This window comes from Melospiza georgiana, chromosome 5 (genome assembly GCF_028018845.1).
Source record: "Melospiza georgiana isolate bMelGeo1 chromosome 5, bMelGeo1.pri, whole genome shotgun sequence".
In the NCBI taxonomy this organism is placed as follows: Eukaryota; Metazoa; Chordata; class Aves; order Passeriformes; family Passerellidae; genus Melospiza; species Melospiza georgiana.
The window spans coordinates 10248330-10264279 of record NC_080434.1 but is presented as its reverse complement, the minus strand read 5'-3'; positions in this window follow the sequence as shown (position 1 = coordinate 10264279).

Genomic DNA, 15950 nt, shown 5'->3' with positions numbered 1-15950 from the left:
ACCACCACAGAGAGTGGTCACTGCCAAGGCTCACTGGAACTTTTATAGTTAAATGGTTTTGTTCTGCCAAAATGTACAGATCTCAGAGTTTAGAGACCTGATATGTGTATGCAATTTCAGGAAAGTATTCAATCTTAAAATAGATCTGGCCAGTAACCAGAGGAGAATTTTGCTTTGACTTCAGGTCTGAAGTTAGGTCCAAATGAATAATAGGAGGGGATGGTTTATATCACATTAACATACCTGATCATACAGATTGGCAGAACCTTACCAAAGAACTTGCACTGATTTTGATTCTATAATTTCTGATTATGATTTGATTATTAATTGGTTAGTCAAAAAAAGAAAAAGAAAGAGAAGCCAGAACAAAGAATATGAAGCTATCACAGCTACAACTAAATTACATTGAAATAAAGGAGTCTCTAAAGTCAGCACTGTTGCTGATTTATTATTTTTTCAATGCATCCTTCATATTCTTTAAAAATGCTTTATGATATATTGGTTTCACCTACCTAGGGAAAAGCAGTATATCATATGGACCTAGGGAACAGTTAGATGACTAATTGCATCGGTTAGTGAATTTTTCAAACAGAGAACTGAAGACAGCCTAAAGCTTGCTTTGGTTCATAATCACGTATATCTGGTGTGACTACCCATTTGTGAGAGAGGGTAACACTGGGCTTATAGCTCTTACAGGTTGAGATTTTTTTCCCCTCTAGCACTATCAAGTTTTTCTGCTCTAAATTGTATACTCAGGACAACATTTTAATGTTACTCTGCTTGATTTAATTCGATTAGTCAAAACAATAAGCAGCTGCTTAAATATTGTGTCATAGAATTGGGATGAATGAAGTCTGATTAAAACAAAAAGAACAAAGGAAAACGCATTTTGAAAGTCAGAAAATGTTCTCATTTCCCCTGATATTTCATTCTGAGTTCACAAAGAAAACAAGCTATGGCAGTGGCAAAAAATATTTATGTGGTACAGTGGTATTGGGTGGACAACAAAAGGAAACATTAGCAAGGCTTGAGTCCCTCTATTTGGATCCCATTTCTGAAATTGTTTTCCCTGGTTTTTATTTGTAACCTATCAAATCTCATAATCCAAGATTAAGTGACATGACAGACAAAAAGACAGATGACGGGTTTTTTGTCTGTGTGAATGTCTTCAATGGCCTTCAGATGTAGTAATTCTTCCTGTGTTGTTACAACTACTGGAATTTATGAAATTTATGAAATCCCTGAATTTATGCATGTATGTTAGAGGATGTTTACTGTGTGATAGCAACATCTGAAGTACAAGGAATGCTAATAATCATGAGGAATATAAAATCTTTCAGAGCATGCTCAATGACCTTTCTCTCCTTCCACAGTAATGTTTTCTAGGGACATGTCAGATAAGTGTCCACAAAATGAAATGCAATGAAGCGAAGTTATAGTGAAAAAGGAAAGATGAAAAAGACATTTTGGCTTAAATATGGCTTGTCATTCATGGAGGAGAGTCAGATTGTTTAGAACATGCTGGAAGAATATATGTGGGAGTGAAAAAATGAATCTGAACGATACAATATTTTAGTTGAGTGTCAGGAGACCTCTTTAGTGTTAGAGAGAGAATAGTTTCCCAGGGATAATAGTCCCATTTCTCAAATATCAGGAGCCATGTCGTACAGAATGTTGTCTAACGGAGAGAGAGAAATACCCAAAGGTGCCTTTTCAGTTATGAAACTCTGCTCAAATTTGTGCAAAATATTTGCTATGTGTTCAATTAATTTAATAGTAATAGCAATACACTTTTGTAATTGAAAGAACTGTAGCTAGTGAAGACAAAAACACTTCTATTACAATAGATAGAATATAATAATGATTCACATCTGCAACCTGGACATCTTGAGTAACAATTCTCAAGTAGAATATTAATATATAGCAGGTGTTGACAGTGGTTGAGATGCCTTTACAGAGCTGATGTTCTGAAGAGCTGCATGGACAAAAGCTGACTTTTTTGAGACACATTTACTAATATGCTTGCCTTTTTTACATTGTTGCTAATTTTTCTGATGGTCGTGAGACAAACGGTTTTAATTACTAAAATCAAGAGCCTTGACTATACTGTATAGGAAGACCATACAGAGCTGAAAATATTACTTCTTGACATTTAATTAGTTGCTTAAAAATTCTTATTGTTATTATGTCAGCAAAGGCAATGTTATCATGAAGACATTGAATAAAATGTCTTTGGAATATTTCTAGGTAATCACAGTAGTAACTCAGTTTTTATCCAATTAATGTAAAACTTCCCTGTGATTGCTGCACCATTGACATAATACTTTTAAAAATTTGTATTTTAGAGCTGATAAATCCTGAATTTTCTTAGTCAGTTTGCCCTGACGTAAAATTGCATAAGTGTTAATTTTAGTGTACAACTGTTTAAAGTATGGGCTGATTGATGATATCATTGGAAGGAGTTGTTTTGTTGGCTTTTTTTTTAATGCTACAAAGGAGGTTCTTAACATTTGGGAAATTTAGTGAGGCATAAATGAATTTAATGTGTGGCAACCCACCATTATGCCTATTAATGGTGGGGGAAGGAGAGACACAAGCAAGGAGGGGCAGCTCTCAATGTTGTTTACACAAAATCTGGCTCTCAAATTCTCAGCTGCAAAGGGCATGTTATTGTTATGCTTATGTATAGCTACCATGGAAGTTCTGCTGAGAATTTTTCAAAGTACTTTTGTTTCAGGAAGCCTTGAGAAAATATTGATTCTAATTAAAATAGCTGTATGAATAAAAATCAGACTTTTATTATTTTATTTTTTTTAAATTTATTTTAGAGACATTGATTCCAAGTCTTTCTTAGTGTTGGTTTGGCAGAACTAGAAATGAAAAGCTATTGGGTTTGCCTTTCTGAAAGGTCATTGGCCTGAGGATCTCCTTTCCTGAGGAGACAAACAGAGAAGATGGTTAGTTTTCCCTTGAAAAGACAGCAATCCATACACTTGCTGGTTTTTAACCAAAAAAACTTGGATAGTTTGTTGTATTCAGCATATCACACTGAAAACAATGGAAAAAATACTTAGAAATATAAATTGGATTAAATTTGCTTACTTTATACTGAAACTACTTAACCAAAGTCAACCGATAGCAAAGACATTTGTCAGAAGTAAGATGTGCAGTTGCCTCTCTTCTTTCCTTGAGAACAGCATATATCCTGTCTCTTCTGAGAAGCCACAAATTCACTGCTTTTATTTAAAATCTCAAATGACATTGCAAGAGCAAGTTGGAGAAAAAAGGGGTTTGAATCTCTAAGCTTCAATTGCTAAAAACAATTTGACATTGTCACAATGTGCCTTCATAAGGAGCTCCGGAATCTGAAAATAGGATTTGACTGCAGTGTAGAATGACTGAGGAAGAACAGAAAACCTGAAATGTTGTGATAAAATACAGTGATGTTATTGCTTCTGTGCTTAAGGGAGGACCTTTATTTTTTTTTAATTTTTAATTTTGGTCATGATCTTCATAGAAGTTTGCATATGAATACAGAAAATACCCCAAATGTGTCCTTTAAAATCCCTTATTCTGTATGAAGTTGTTGAATGAAGAACAGCTGTTTGCATCCTAAGTGAGATTGATTGTTTCAAGTGGAAAAAAAAAAAAGACTCTGGAAATAGTGTTCAAGTGAAAAATGTACACTATTGCCAACATCCCCAGTGCTTGATGTCCTTCCAAAAAGGAGGACTACAGTTGCCTGTTATGGCACTTCATTAAATACTGTGTTCTGATACAAGTCACCTGAGGAATACAAGTCAACTTCAGAATTTGTTGTTCTGTTTCCCACTTCATTTATTGAAAGTGTAAGAAACACAGTGGAAATCAGACATGAGCTTGTAGCAAAATTTATGGTAGAATAACATCAGGATTGCATTTTGAAATGGATCCCTGGCATGACCAGTTGAGTTCTGAAAGAGACCTACAGTTACCCCAGCCTATTCACATCTTGCCTGTTTTGTATTTTGTCATATTTCTTCACTGTACTGAATTCCCACCCAGAAAATCATTTATCAAGATGCTTTTTAAAAGTTGGTTTCATCTTTCCCACTGGAAATTTCTTTTGAGGGAAATTGTCTCTTCTAGACAATCATAATTAACTGCTCTTTAATTAGGCATGAAGAAGGGAGAGACTTTGTTTATACTCATTTCAGCTAAATCTTAGTGGCTAACATGGCATAGTTTGTGACATTGTTTCTTTTGATTATTCCCTTATGGACTCTGAAATAAATTGTGAGTGCTTTGAAGAGGATATGTTGGATTGATTATGAGTGAGTTTTATGTTGGTTAGCTGGCTTGTCTTATTTTATTAAAGTGCAGTAATTTCCATTCTATTGCTGCATGTCTCAAATATATTTCAGTGCAATAGTAGCTCACCAACTACTATTTCATTCTCGAGCATGCCCGTGGCCTGGCACACAGCAGTGCAAGTGGTAAATGGCCAGTCTCACTATCTTGTTTGTAAGACAAGGCTCTGATAAGCAGAGTCTTCAGTCACCAGACAGTCACTAAGAATAAGCAAAAATTACATAAAGAACAGGATTTAAAATATAATGTTTTAGCAGGTTTTTGTAAAAACAACAAAAAAAAGGCCAAATAAAGAAATGGAAAAATAATCCAGGAATGCGAGAAATCTAATGAATACAGGAGGAAAGTAGAAGACCTTCTTTTCTTGGTCCTTTTCTGTTTTAAAGAATATGTGAATGTAAGGACAAAACCAAGGCTAAGAAAAATGTGAGGAAGTCTGTAGTGGGTTTAGCTATAATAGAGTTAATTTTCTTCAGGGTAGCTGTCTTTTGGATTTGTTCTGGAAACAGTGTTGATGACACAGGGATGTTTTTGTTATTGCTAATCAGGACTTGCACAGAGTCAAGTCCTTTTCTGCTCTTCACCCCACCCAGCCAGTGAGGAGGCTGGGGGTGCCCAGGAGTTGAGAGGGGACACAGCTGGAACAGCTGATCCCAGCTGACCAAGGGGATGTTCCATACTACAAGACCTCATACTCAGCAGTAAAAGCTGGGAGAAGAAGGAAGGGGAGGGCATTTGCAATGATGGCTTTTAAATTCTCCACCAAGGGTGCATTTCATGGAAATTGGAGCTGGAAACAGTGGTTGTGGCCAGGCACTCTACAAAAGCTTCTGTGACATTTATAGAGGTAAAAGCATTTCACTGAGGTTTCTTTAAATGTCAGTCATGTTGTTATTTTTCACATTTTTCTATTCATCATAATATATCACCTAACTGTGTTTGGCACAGATTGGTGGTTGAATAGCAAACCTTTCCAGTTTTGAAACAAACCTTATTATCACTTTTTTTTTTTTGTTCTGTACAGAATGGTTTTGGCGCATTTAACCTTATTTTTATGAAATCTACAGACTAGAGCAGTCTTCTCATGGCCTGTGCCAGGACCATGTGTCATTCATTTGGGATCACGTGGTCAACACAGGTAATGTCTAGTCTGATTTATAGAGCTGGTGATTGCTATTAATAAGCATCAGACTTCTTCAGTAACTTTATTGCTGTATACTACAGCAGGGCCTAATGGCCATATCCAGCCAATCTCTGTTTTTCATCCCACAACCCTATCCAGAATACCTGTATGTGACTCAAAAAAAGAGATAGTATCAAGTCATTAATTAAAACTTGTAAGAAAATTTGTTCCCACAACTAAAGTGATTTGAAAGAACTTTATTATATGCTGCAAAAACATAAATAACAAAGATATAACATTTTTTCCCTGAAATGCTATTAGCTTTTACTACTTTATGTTATGGATTTAACCCAAAATTATATGGAATTTTGAAATTTTTTGCTATTCCATCAGAAGGCATACTATGTCTAAGAATAGATAGACACACAAAAATGGAAAAATGTAGTTGTTGTGACATCTATGGAAATAAGAAATGCAACAACACCTTCCACTGGATTCCATATTTGTCATATCTATTATAAAATAAATCACCAGCAGCTTTCCTCTGGATTTTTCTTTGAAAAATGCTGGACAGAAAAACACCTTGTGTGCTTTCTACCACTGCACATTTGTCTTTGAAGCTGCTATCAGAAGGGAAATAATTTTTTGTTTGTATGTTGAGAAATGTAAATTAATAAATGTAAGTAAAAGTGGTCATGTGGGTTTGGGGGTTGTTGGATTTTAAAAAATTTTGTTTCCTACCAGGCAAAATTTTACTACTACTTCCTTTAATTTTCTATGTTTCAGCCTATCAGTTCACACTGCCTTTTTCCCAAACTGCAGTTTATCCATTTGTATCTCTATAAGCAAAAACATTTTTCTTAGTGGAAGCCAGTCTGTCTTTCCTCCAATTTCTCTTCCCTACAAGGAAGACATATTTTTATCTGAAGAGCAGTCTTTTCTAATCCAAATTTAGAGCACTTTATGATTTAGCAATTTGCTTTTCTCCTGTCTTAAATATTTATTTAATCTGAAGTTTTATTAATGTTATGCCTTTTATTCTTAAGCCTGCACTTAACTTGGACTGCAAAAGGTCCTTCTGCTTTTCTCATTTCCTCTAAATTCAAAGATAGTCCATAATTCTTATAACTCTACTTCCTTATTTATCTGCCTGCCAATCATTATGTCTCTTGGGACCACTAGGAAATCAGGTCTTTTGAGCTCTCTGTATAGCTTAAGTAATGAAGTTCTGCTCTGGAGTTGTGCAGGTCAGATTTTGACCCTTGCAGTTTATCACCCAACATCCTTCCGGAATGAAAAGACTTTAGCACCATTTATCTACTTATTTTTACCACACAGATCAAAGTTAATGTAAGGTATCTCTGAAATTTAGTGTAACCTTTAAGTCCTAAAGGAAGAAAGATGACAAGTCATTTGCAGAAGGCACTTATAAATGCATTAAGTAGACTCAAAGTAAAATACGTACTCGACTGAGACAATAATCTTCCTTTTGTTGGAAGGAACTCTTCACCTCCTGTATCCCATTCCCTTACAATTGCTTAAATAAATTTTTATAAAGTGCTATTGGCTGCATGTGGACAGGGCACTGGAGTGGTCTTGGAGGAACGAGGCTGAGGTTGGAAGGGTTGTTTGAAGTTCACCATCATTAAAGCGAAGGTGAGAAGTTGTCGTTACGCCCTTGCAATGGTTTGGACTTCTCATTCAAACATCACCTTTGTTTATTGGCTGTCCTGGCAGGGGGTTGGGAGAGAAAGAAGGAGAGCAGTGCCTGTAATATGCTGGAGGCAAGAAGTGAATGGGATTGATGCAGCCTCTTTTCCTGCTGCACAGGGAGGGGATCATTCAAAGCAAAAAATGATGAAAAACTTCATGTGGTTTAGCAGTGAAGCATTGCCTCAGTTTCTTGCTGCCTTTCTTCATCTGGCACAAATGAAAAGTCATATACTCATAATACCATCCTTGGGCCTCAGAAGCCTGCAGGAAAGGGGCTAGAAGGTACAAACCCCTTTAATTTATATAAATCAACACCTTCAGCAGTGTATTTGGAAGAATGAACAAGAAATTCGTGTCCCAGGGAGGAAGGGATTTGAAGAGCCATATGGTAAGGATCCAAAAGGCTGTGCAGCTCGATCCATGTAGGGAATTTGCAACTTCATTCAAAATCCTTTGCCAAAATAAAGTAAAACAATGTTGACTTTTGTGGTTTAGGCCACTGACCAGAGTACTATGCTCCAAGGTAAGGAATTTTAATTTCTAGAAGGATTTGTGTTTGTATCTCATCTTTATTTGCTTTAACATTTTGGGAAAATGAATTTGTGAAAATTAACTGCAATTTGCTATCATTTTAATTAGTAGATAGGGTGAGTTATCCTCTGCTTTCTGCATGTTAGTCCAGCATCTAAATACACTCTTTTTTGTTTAGGATTACATTGTGGGTTTGGTGCCCAGCATGAAGAGGAATTTTTGTCCCCACATTCCTGCTTAAAAGAAATTTCTCCCTTTTCCGCTGGTGAGGAAGGTGGTGAGATATCAAGTGGACTAACCTTCATTTTAATGTCATTTCCGCCTAGTCCTTTGGACTCTAATGACTACAGGAAGGGGTCCACAACTCTGCTGGCCAGCGGCCTGTAGGGCTGCTTCTGCTGATGTATCTGGATAAATATGAAAGGAAGAGAGAGAGGGTATTATGAATCACATCCCCACAGGAAGAGGCAAATGAATTACAAGACTCAAGGACACCAGTTACTGAGTTAAACATCTGTTTACACCGACGCACAAAGGAGCAACCTTGGCTCGTGCTCGTGTAGGGTCAGGGTGGGAAGACAGTTGGTTTTCTTCTGGAGCATGAGATGAGCAAATGAACACAACTAGTGTTCTTGGCTGGCTGTTCTGTTTGGATATGCAAAGAGAAAAGGGAAAAGTCTTGTCAGGAGAAAATAATGATATAAAGCAAGGATTAAGCTGTTCAAGAGTGTTCCTCATTTTTAAAGAATTGAGAATGTCAGCACAGATAAACCTTGTTGCACTGTTGCTGACTCCTTAGACAAGGCCCTTTCTATTCTAGTGAAGCGCTCTCCACTCCTTCTGGTATCTTCTCTCCTTTGGTGTCTCAAAGCAACCTACACTGCCACTCATTAAAGGGAAATCACTTTCAGAAATGGCTTTTGGGTTTTGGCCTCAGTCCTAGGCAAGTGAAAATTAAAAAAATAAAAGGATTTGTTTTTTATTAATCAATCGTATTTGTAAACAGGATGATTGAGATCTAATTGAGATTATTTTCCTTTGGAAGGTGTTGATGACCACAATTGCAGACCTGTCATAAAGAACAAGTATTAATACAGCAGTAGTTGTTGCTTTTATTTCAGCTGCAGATTGCCCTCAGAATATAAAAATTAAATCATTTACTTTTGAATAGTAGTCAAGTAACTTCTGTAATGACGAATTCTGAAAATGTCCCTACTTATGTGCTCTGGTAACAGGAATTCTCCTTTGGCATGCCACCCTGAAAGCAAATACAAGTCTTCCTGTCACCTTCACCTTTTGTAGCACAGTGGCAGGCAATATTTCTGTTACACCTGCAGTATTGCCTGAGCATCTCAACACCATAAGCTGTATAAGACAAATAGATGAAGAAAGGCCCACAACTGACTTACAGTCAAATTCCAAGAAATAATGAGTTCGTCTCCCAAACATACATTTTTTGATGTTCTTTTGATAGCACATGTTTATTGTCTTATAAAATGGAGTTGCTGAAAGAGATAACCAGGCTTGCATAAATTGTTTTGTGGTGATCTGGGTTTTGCACATAAAGTCTAATCTAGACAATGACACAACTTTACTACTTGTTCTGTAGACACAAATTAGATCAGTGGGTCTCTCCCAGAAATCATCATGAAGTTAGAGGAAAAGCCATCTGTAAATGATTCATTTCAGAATAGACAAATGTACTGCATTAATGTGGGGACTTTAGGTAGGATTTAGGTCACTCCATGGTAGCAACACTGGTTTCCTTTTTGTTCTCAGTGGAAGTAATATAAATTTTACCATTGAATCAGTGCAAAAGATTTAAGTCAACTTATGAATAAATGTGAGATCACTTTTGCAGGCATCTTCAGATGTGCAGTCTCTTAATGTTTTTCTTGTGTATTTGTAAACAGGTTAGTAGATTGAAGTGGAAGTTTATAAACCTTGGCCTGAGGTATGTAATTTTCTTTTTAAAAACATCTCTTTGGCTACTGAAGAAGAATATCCTAGGTAATTTTAACAGAAGGACTTGGAAATTTCTGTCCCTCCATCTGTTAACCATTTAACTCATAATCCTGTGTGTAATGCTATTACAAATGCATAAACAATCACTTCAGCCTTAAGCTGCATGCACTGCTTAAACAATTTAGGAATATATTACTTCCCTAGCAGTGACTATGGCTTACAAAACACATACAGAGCTGCAGCTTCCTATTTCTCTTCCTTACATATGCTGACAGCTTTCAGATAATAAATACTTTGTTGTCATCTCTGAAGCAGCCAGCATTAAAATGAGTAGTGACTTCCCCCTTCTTCATGTGCTGCTGGATTGGACAAGCTCCAAATGGCCTGGATGCCCTGCAGTTCACGTCTGATTGTTTTCTGTGGGGAAAGCAGTTTACTGAGGGCATTTCAGGAAAGGGGAGCCAGCAGCCAGTGGCTCAATGACTTTTACACTAGACAGCATGTACATGAGCTAACAGTGTTGGCTGGGTTAAGAATTATTAAATATTGTGATCAGCTGCTGCAGGCATGAAAGGGATAGAAGGGCTATTGCAAATAAGATAAAAACATTATTTTGGATTAACTCCTCTCCCCCTCCTCTCCAAATCAAAAAGTGTTTCTGATATTTACCTAGGGGTTTTTTATCTCTTTGAAAATACGATGGTGATGGATTAGAAATAAAGCAGTGAATGTCTGTACCGAAATAATTTGATACGCATCAAGTATTTCAGTTGTGGTTTCAGTCTTACTTTGTGCCTCTTAGATAGGAGAAAGTAAACAATGTAATTTATTTTAAGCTTATTTTTGGTATTTCATTTGAGACTACATTTGGATAGAATTTACTCAGGAGATGAAAGTGCTTATGAGTTATATGGTGGTTTTGTTAGTCATTTAAATCTACCTCAAATATTGCCAGTACTTGACAGGAAGTTAAATTTTAAAATGTGATGCTATCTGCAATTAATTAACTGTTGGTTCTGGTTAGTACATACCTAACATTTCAGAAGTACCAGACCTTATCAGCTATCACACCATTTTTATCCTGCTATTCTATTGTCTTCTTCTGCATGAAGAAAACAACCTTTGCTCTTCTTTCAGCTCCTAGTTGGTTTTCAGCTTGAGCAAATGAGTTATTGAACTGTAATAACCAGATAGCAGAAGGAACTGCTGGGGCTAAAAGCTAGTTTAACACTTCAACAGCTTCTGCTTTAGGGTGATTAGTCAGTGTCTTCCTCCAACTGAGTGGCTCTGCTTCCCTAAAAGCAGTAGCAATGCACATGCAGATTTTTTTTTTTTTTAATATGTAATAACAAACTTGGAATTTTATAAGATTTGCTAAGTTAATTTATGTTGTCTTCTGTATAGAAAATACAGGCATTAACCTGTCTCTCCTTTCTTTAACTTTAGAGCTTGTTGACTTTTAAGCACTGTAAAAGCTGTTGGTGTCCTTTGTTGGTAGTTTTTTGTGGTCTAACAGGACACTGTTGCTAGCATGATGCTAGCTGGAAAGCTTCAGTCTTGCTCTTCTGTTTTAAGAGGTGACCACAGTTTTGACTTAGGCTTGGCAAGCTTTCTTATCATGAGGATGCTGCTTGGGTTGGTGTTCTAGAGAGGTGTCAGTGTTTGTATGCCTGGCAGAAAGCAGTGCTCTTTTGCTCAGTGCAGTGTTATGTGATTTCCCTCTCCAGTGATCGGAAGGTACATGCTGACCCAAACCTCCTGTGCATTGACCCAAACCACCTCCACTGCAGCCCTGCACGAGCACTGGTCATGACCTGTCCTCTGATCCCCATGTTCACATTCCTCCCTTATCCTTGGCCGTGCAGCATCCTGTGATTAATAAATTGATCTCAATTACTTACTTCTGACAGGAGTGTGTATTTTGTAACATTCTCCTGACCTTGCTAGCACTTTGATCTTGTGTAAACAGTTTATCTATCAGTCACAGCTCTGTGCAGTCCCTTTTGGACAACACTTCGGGCAGAGGTTTTATTTGAGCAGTGGGTGGTCGGAGCTATGTTCCAATGAAACTGATACCAGTGATACAGAAGTATGCACTAAAACAGGTGTTGTAATAATTTAGGATGGCATAACTTCAATTTAAAAATTAGTAAAATAATGATGGTATCCACAAAGTAATTGGGATACATTCTTTTTATTAAAAGTAGAATGAAACTGATTTCCTTATGGTCTCTAGTTGATATAAAGGGAATGGCTCTTTTTGTTATGCCTATTAAAAGATTTCCTCATATACCTCCAAGTCTGAAAAGGCAGTGACAATATATATTCATCAGAAAATTTTGTGATAAGACAAATAACAAAAAAGTTCCAATATTGATAACTTACAAATTTTATTGGTGTTTAGAAGTTGGGTTGACTAAACACCTGAGACACAGTCTGAATCTGATTTTTGAGACAGAAAGGTAATTAAAAAATTCAACAGTTTCCTAAAATTTCCAGATAATTGTAAATATTTTTAGAAAATGTATATAGCATGCATGTGTTTAAGTACATACTGTATGTATGTATATAACATACATATGTTTAAGTACATGCATAAGATTTTAGTGGAAAAGTGTAATGGGAACCATCAGACTTGACTTTTGATTCAAAAACATTGAATTGCCACCTTCCCCCTTTCCATTTGCATGTGCTTTTGGTTAAACCTGAAATTACCATGATTACAGGTCCTTTCCTATGCGCTGCAAAGAACAGAAAGTGCTCACACGATGTGTGCGACTTTTTTGCTTCCCTGTGCAACCCAACACTTTTTTCCTCTTCAGTTGTTCTCTGAAAAGATTTAACAGATTTCTTCATGATCTACGTTTTCCATTTAATCTTTTTTTTTGTACTTGGGAAGACTTTTGAAAGGATGCCTTTCTTTTGAACACATCTTTCTCAGTGCATTCTCCTTTAACGGGAAACAAAACGTAGCTGTATAAGGGAAGTGAGAAGCTGCGGTGTGTGTGTGCCACACACTCCTGTCTCGAAGAATCGTGCTTCTGTTAGTGATTAAAGGTAACCAGCAGCCAGCCCTCCAGCAGTCCCAAACAGGCAGGGGTAGCAATTACACCCTCTTTATATTCTTCCTGGCCAGATGAGCAGGGGTAGGTGGTTGTGATGAGAAGCAGGAAAAACGGAAAGAGGTATTTTATTTTTCAGGGAGGGAAAGAGGCCATCAGGTCATTTCATGGTTTAGCAGCCTGCACTGGACGCAGTTGAGACCATTCAGATTTTTGCATTGACTTGTGGTGCCATATAGGACTGGGGGCTGAATTCCTCTCTGTGTTTGAGACAACTGCTCCCTTTTTCCTTGGGTTTGGAGAATTAAAACATTGATCCCATGTTTACAACTCAGAGGCAATTCATAGTTTTGGACTATGTGTGCTTTTCTTATGACCTGAGTTGCTTTAGATAATTTTAAATAAACCCCAGTAAAGAGCACTTAATGAAGGAAAGGGACCCCTTTTACAAGTATTACTTCTGTGAATACTGGAGTAAATAAATTAAAAAACCAAAAAAAAATTTTGATCCTTTCTGTGGTTTTTTTGCTCGTTATTTATTTGTTTGGGAAGCAAGAGATTGCTCACATTTTTAATGTTGAGAGTGACCTTTGTGATTTGAGTTAAAAACAAATGGAGCAGAACAAATTACCAGGGCACCCAAGCATGTTCTCAGCTTTGCCACACTGAAACATTTATTTGTTCTGCAGGGGTTTGGGATGACAGCCCAAAGGCTTTGTGAGATTGAGGACCACAAAAGATGGAACAGGTGGGAATGCCTCATCTTTCCCTGTGGTAGCTCTTAATGTACCACTGCTGCATCTTGGAGCATTTTTGTGAAATATGTGCGTGCCAAACAAAAGAGAAGTGATGTAGACTGTATGTCAATGAGATGGCGATACAATTACTTGTTGTAGATGATGCTGAGCAGTACTGCATCCATCTGCTCCTATTAAGTGAAATGAGATGTACTCCATTCTCTTTATGGGTAGATGACAACAGAGCGCAAAACCAGGCGTGTCAGAATTATTGGTTACCAGAGGCATTATTCAGATTATTTCATCTTTATTCTTCCACAACTCCATTCTTTTCTGGCTTTCTGTATACACATCATATCTCCTGAATTCTGCAGTCAAGAGCACATTGTTTTAAAATAGCCCTAGCATAAATGCCCATGGGCTTTCAGCAGCCATTTAGAAATATGAGGTTTTCTTAAAAAGCATCTTTTAAATCCTTTGATATCACTTCAAGTGCAACAACTGGACCACAGAGAAAAGTAACATAAGAAATCTTTCAAAATGGTTTTTTATCTAAGCTAATCATCATAAATCTACAATGATAAAATTATTAATGTGGTTTTGGTAGCTCTTTTGAATGAGGTCCCTCAGCTGTGTGCCATATAATATTTATTGCTTCTAGTTACTGTTAGGTTCTGATCACAGCAGCTTTAGTTACTGAAGCAACTAAAGATTTGTGGCCCTACCACCAATGTAAAATCACAAATGAATGTGCTCTGAAAACAGGGATGTGCCTCATTCTAAATTGATGTAGATTAGGTACACCTTCAAACCTTTTTTTTTCAGATAAACTTCCAATGACATTTAAAACCAATCTTTAAACTTAAGAAGAACTAAGAACTGTATTAATTTTTTTCTGATTGCAGGTTGATTTACCACATGGCATTGGTTGGTGCTTTGAACATATATAGTGCTATGTCAAGGAGAACTGAAGTATAAGGTGCAAAATTGTTAATGAAAACCAATGTTATTCATAATTGCTTCACCCATCCCTACATGCTTTTTTGGTCTTGTGATGTCTGTGAAATAGCACTTCTTTTTTTTCATGTGGCAGATTGAGAATGTAATAAATCAGCAAAATTCTTTCACTGGCCTGTGAAGTGCTGTGGAGATGGGACTGAAAGCACAAAGTCTGAGGAGTCACCTTACCTCACTTCAGTCTGCAAACTGTTAATGGGGATGATTCCTCAGTGGGATTTGTAAGTATGAGCAGAAGATGAACCTATTTTCTTTCCTTTGGAAGAGATATTAATTTTCAATTTTTCGATTTCACTTTAAAATTTTCAATTTTCCAAAAACACCTGAATGTAAGTTATCTAAAATACATTCCAAAATTAAATACCTCCCATAGGGATTTGTGTTTAAAAGCCCTATAAAAATTAAAATCTAAAATGAAAGGGAGAAGGTTTAAGCAAACTGTTTAGTTACTGCAAAGGGAGCTAGTTTAATCTGCTTCTGATCAATATAAATTGGATCTGCTTTTAATTCAATGTAAATTGAATTCCATATTACCAGACTTCTGTTGTTAACTACCCATTATGGAAAACTAGTTCCTTCTTTGGAGCCTTAAAAATTGCTAAATATCTTTGTGTGATAATCTTACATTTTATGATGGGCTACCTGCAAAGTCATACTGGTGCGGGTGTGCTGAAGTAATTTCTTAGAACAGGAAGCATTAGAAAATCGTGGTCAAGAAAACAAAAAAGTCTGGATTTTTTTAGCTGTTGTGCATAAATGCTGTGAAAGCAGATTCATCTGTTCATCTGTCTACCACTTTTAGGTCTGAGTTGTTTGTACTGAGTTCAGTTGTATCATTTATACTTTCTCGGTGGGTTTACTACAAATGTCTGTGTTCTCTGTTCCACTGCAGTGTACAAAATATAAATCTGCTATGCTTGTGACCTCTTTGTGGAGAGGCTGGAAAAGAAGGTGAATATAACATGCTGTGTATTTTGCATACTTCCTTGCTGGAAATCCAAGATTCCAGCTGAACTCCCTGTACTGAAAATCGTTTAAAAGACTTTATTAGAGCTCACAGTGGTGAGACTATTCAGACAACCATTTTCAATGACTGGTTGAATTTAGAGACAATTACTTACTGTAAATTATTGGTCTGTAAAACAGCCCTGAAAAAAAGGAAATTGTTTCAGAAACAGACAGCAGATGGAAGAACCAGGAGTCTGAAGCATCAGAAGACCTGTAACCCTTGTGTAATCAGAGGAAAAAAACTGTATCTCTGAGATTTGGTACAGTATTTAAAGCCTTGGCTGGTAATTGTAGGCCAAGACAAAACATGGAACATGAACTACAAAATGCGGTTGCCCCTTCATATCTGAGAAATATTTTTCCCTATGAAAACAACTCCAGCTTCAGGTGAGACAGAGCATATTGCTGCCTCATATGCAAACCACCATTCATGTTGCCCTTGAG